The 4,817-nt window shown below is 35.9% G+C and overlaps 1 long non-coding RNA gene across 2 annotated transcripts; it reads right to left on the minus strand.

Moving 5' to 3' along the window:
• Positions 1–397: 397 nt before the first annotated feature.
• Positions 398–4,171, minus strand: LOC131526005 (uncharacterized). Of its 2 annotated transcripts, XR_009267348.1 has the most exons (5): positions 3,203–4,171; positions 2,406–2,422; positions 2,221–2,286; positions 1,555–1,640; positions 398–1,443 (listed from the first exon to the last, which is right to left on the minus strand). It is a non-coding gene; the product is annotated as an uncharacterized LOC131526005 (long non-coding RNA). The 2 variants fall into 2 exon arrangements; XR_009267347.1 differs by having other exon boundaries at positions 398–1,640.
• Between the last annotated feature and the right edge of the window lie 646 nt (positions 4,172–4,817).

Raw genomic sequence — 4,817 nt, forward strand, 5'->3', positions numbered from 1 at the left:
AGTTATTCAAAAGTAAAGACAATGTATAGGTTGGCCTAAGAGTGATGTTCCATCATGAACAGTGTGGTCCTTCTAACATAGCAAGCGATCTTGGCCCAAATGTGGCCTCAAGCTGGCACTGCTGGCCTCCTGTTGGCAATGGCATGTACCCTTTCAGCTAGAGCTGGGCCATGTGTGGCAATGATGGAATAACATATTGCAATAAACATATTACAGAAACTTGAATGAAGTGTATCGTTTAAATTTAATCTTTGAAATGGCAAATCAAAACAGAATGAAACATATAATTTCAAAATTAAGCAAAAAATAAATTTAATTATATTATATATATATATTATTCTCAATACAAATATCTAATCTCAGAATCTTTAAATGTAGAGAGAGAGAGAGAGATCATTTAACTCAAGATCATAAAAGTATTTAATTTTTATTCAAATCTTCGGTATCCATGTGATGCTTTGTGTGAGGAACAGATCCAAATTCAAACCGTTCATAAGTGATATGTATCTCCTTCCTCTGTAGCTATAGTAACAGATTCAAAATTTGCTCTCCACCGACTGCGCTGATCAAAAGCATGATGGGAAACGACTGACTGACGACACAGCTTAATGCTCATTGGTTCAGACAACTGTGATGCTGCGTTCTCTTCTCAAATGTTTTATTTTTTAAATCTGATTTCATGCGATTATGTATCTAAATTATGCATGAATATTTCCAAACACCATGACAGTGCGATCTCTGGGTAAGATATGTGATTGTTGCCATATTTGAATAAAAATCTAAAATACATGTTTCTATTGAAGTAGAAATGGATGACAAATACGCATTTCGTATGGAATTAAATGTGCTTGCCGTCTAGTCTTGAATAGGAGCGCTTCACAATGATGAACCGAAACTCAACGAACTGAGTCACAAATATGATAAATATATCTATAGAAAGCTTTAAATTACTACTTTAAAACGAAATAATTCAAATCGAAAACAAAAACTCTTTCATTATGTAATCCGTAAAGATGCATTTCTCTCTAAAGGCACGTACAATGAGGAGATGGCGAGTCATTTTTCATCACCGTCTAAAATATAAAAATAAGGAAAAGCCTACAACAACAACAACAAAATTTACCAAAACAATATTATATATATATATAGTCTACATGGAAAAAAACTGTTAATGTAATTAATTGGTTCTCTAAAAACTACAAAAAATGTATTATTAAAGCCAGTATTTTTTTTAACAATGTTGTTTCCACAAATATCACACACACACACACACACACACACACACGTGCAGTTCCCCCTTCAATACCCCCCAGTTGGAATGACACCATATAAATGTAAAAACTATGAGAATTTATTTGAATTTATTATTGAAAGTTTGACATCAACAAATGCATAAAAAAACACTTTAGAACCTCTAAGAACTCCCAGGACCTCAGGTTTATCCTAAAAGAGGACAGAAAAAAGGAAAGAGAGATAAAGAGGGGACACATATAGACACATAGTTAGTCAGATCTCAGTGAACTCAATGGTAAATGGTTAATTTGGAGCATATACCTTAAGAAGAATTTCTTTGTTGTAGGACCTGCTCTCTTCTTCCATGCCTTCTGTTTATAAACTTCTCAGTTTCTCCATCCAGCACACTGCAGTATTTGCAGAAAAATAAATAAATATATGTTTATAAAAAATATATATCAGAATCAGAAAGAGCTTTTATTGCCAAGTATGCTTGCACATACAAACAATTTGTTTTAGTGTCAAAAGCTTCCAGTTCACAGAGACAACAACGAACACACAGACAATAAAAATAAGATGAGAATAAAAAGGCATTTAACTGTTCTGTAGATTGCCTGGGAAAGAAACTGTTCACACACTGTGTGTGTGTGTGTGTCAGTCTGGTATGTGGCACAAGTTTGCCTATTTAAACATGAAGCTGGTTTTCCTAACTTAGCATAAAGACCAGGTAGGAAGAAAAAGTAATCACAAAAATATTAGAAGAAATATAACAGGAACATTATTACACTATTCACATAATATGTTGTGTAATTAAGTAATTAAAATTCACTAACAAACTACAAAATACATAACTTTTAAAACAGATCAGATAATGCAAGCCTGTTAAATAAATAAATAAATAACTGCTGCATGACATATATTTAATGAACCTAAATAAAAAAAAATTGAGAAAATGTTTGACAGTCAGCTTAAAAAATATATACTTACAAAGCCAAAGACTGTTCTGTGCTGTGCTGAGCTGTGCTGTGGTGTGGAGGCTTTGGGGTGCAGCAGCTACTGACACACAAACAAAGGGGAGAAAAGAAAAAGCCTCACTCAATATCAGATAATGTTTGTACAAACAGAACATGGCAAATCAAAGATGCAGGATGACTGCTTGACTGATGACTTACAACAATCGGATGACAATCTGAAAAAAGAAAGAAATAAAGAATAAATATTTTTATTATTGAAAATAATTATAATTTTACTTGAATATGACTTATTTCTTCCCTGGTGTATACACATGCATAATGTTTTACTTTTATTGTAATTATTTGTTATTAAAAAGCAGAAATGTTATTATTTTTACTATTATTATCTCATAAGGATAGGCTACATTGGCTTGTGTGAGTCTTCTGTCTCTCGCTCGCTCTACCACACACGCTGAGAGAGAGAGAGAGCGCGCGTTCAGTCAAGTCAAGTCACCTTTATTTATATAGCGCTTTTACAATACAGATTGTGTCAAAGCACTTAACAGTATCAAATTAGAGGATAGAGTGTCAGTAATGTATAATGATAAGATTAAACACTCAATTTTCAATTTTCAGTTAAAGGCATTTCATTATTGAATTCAGAGAGGTGTCAAATGTCTAGCTCAGTTTAGTTTAAATAGTATCTGTGCAATCAAATCGGCGATAATCGCTAGAAATTAAGTGTCCCTAACTGAGCAAGCCAGAGGCGAGTCAGTGTCGCGTGCTCTCACTCAGACAAATCTGTGAGACAACACTGCTTAAATGTGAAAATATTAATTGTAAATGGCCTTGACCGACGTCACACAGAACGGCATTAACGGTAATTAACGGAGCTGAAGAGCGGGCCGTAAAAAATAAAGACGGAACGGCTCGTTTGAACAGTGAACAGTAGGCTTATGGTACATTTAAATGACAGGCCGTCGATTTTATACTTATGTACACAAAAAATACTTTACCTGGTGAAAGCTCTCCCGTCAGGCGATGTCCACTCAGAGTCCGGCTGTGCGCGTGATGTGACGACCGCAGCTTATATAACCTCCGGTTCTTTTCGCGGGCTTTTTTTTGTTTTTGTTTTAAATAATCTAAGATGTAGGCTACATTTAAATCATTACCTCATGTTATATTTTTCCTGGCAAAAAAAAATTAAATTAAATAAAATGAAATAAATTACACACACACACACACACACGCATGTTTGTTTTTGTGAAAAGTGGGGACATCCCATAGGCGTAATGGTTTTTATACTGTACAAACTGTATGTGCTATTGTCCTACACCAACCCTACACCTAAACCTACCCCTTACAGGAAACTTTCTGCTATTTCAGATTTTCAATACACTCCATTCTGTGTGTTTTATAAGCGTTTTGAAAAGTGGGGACATGGGGTAATGTCCTGAAAAGTCACCTTCTCCTTGTAATACCTGTCATACCCTTGTCATTATACACATCTATGTCCTGATTTGTCACAAAAATGCAGTAGCCCCTCACTGCAGAACAAAGGTGCATGCATACACACACACACACACACACACACACACACATATATATATATATATATATATTGTTACAGTTATTAATAATACAGTTTCACTCACTGATTTCAGAAGATGGCAGCAGAGAATCACTTATTGGCTCATTCTACCCACTAGCCTAAGTTTTGCTGTGGTACTTTTATTTGGACATAATAAAATCGCTATTATAACATCTGAAATCATATTTTGTAAAAGTTTACCACTTGTTACTGAGGTATCAGTTTTTGCAATCACACACAGTCAGAAAGTGTCAATTTAGATTAAGGGAACATTTTTAAATTATAAGCAAAGTCCATTTGAGGTCAGCCTAAAAATTAATAGAAATATTAATTAAAATAATAATAAAATTGAATAAATAACTTTGACAGGCAAAAGGTTTACAACTCTAAAGTATTTTGTTTAAAAATATATATTTTTGTAATTTTATAATTCAGCCTAATTGATTGATTGTGTGTGTAAAGGTTTAATTTTTTTTAATTTTTAATTGTGGGGACCAAATATTCAGATAAGGAGCAAATAAGGAGTAAAACCTGAATTTTTGACATTTTAGGACTGAGACTTCTGGCCCACAGTCGGGCTGAATGTGGCTAAATGTGCCGTTTCTCAACCAGAATCGGGCCAGATCCACAGATCCAAAACCTAGCCAAATCTGGCAACCATTACTGGGCCAGGCCGTACCTGGCTCAATTCTGGCAAGCCGCTGCCAGCACACAGCCGAGTGAGCCGACACTCAGCCGCATTCGGCCTGATTCCGCTGGCTACCTGGGATGCTGGTGACCAGCATCACCAGCAAGACCAGGCTGGTAGACCAGCATCACCAGCAAGACCAGTAGACCAGCATCACCAGCAAAACGATGCTGGTAGACCAGCATCACCAGCAAGACCAGTAGACCAGCATCACCAGCAAGACCATGCTGGTAGACCAGCATCACCAGCAAGACCATGCTGGTAGACCAGCATCACCAGCAAGACCATGCTGGTAGACCAGCATCACCAGCAAGACCAGTAGACCAGCACCAAACCAGCATATACCAGCATA

Source organism: Onychostoma macrolepis, chromosome 19, assembly GCF_012432095.1.
Source record: "Onychostoma macrolepis isolate SWU-2019 chromosome 19, ASM1243209v1, whole genome shotgun sequence".
NCBI lineage: Eukaryota > Metazoa > Chordata > Actinopteri > Cypriniformes > Cyprinidae > Onychostoma > Onychostoma macrolepis.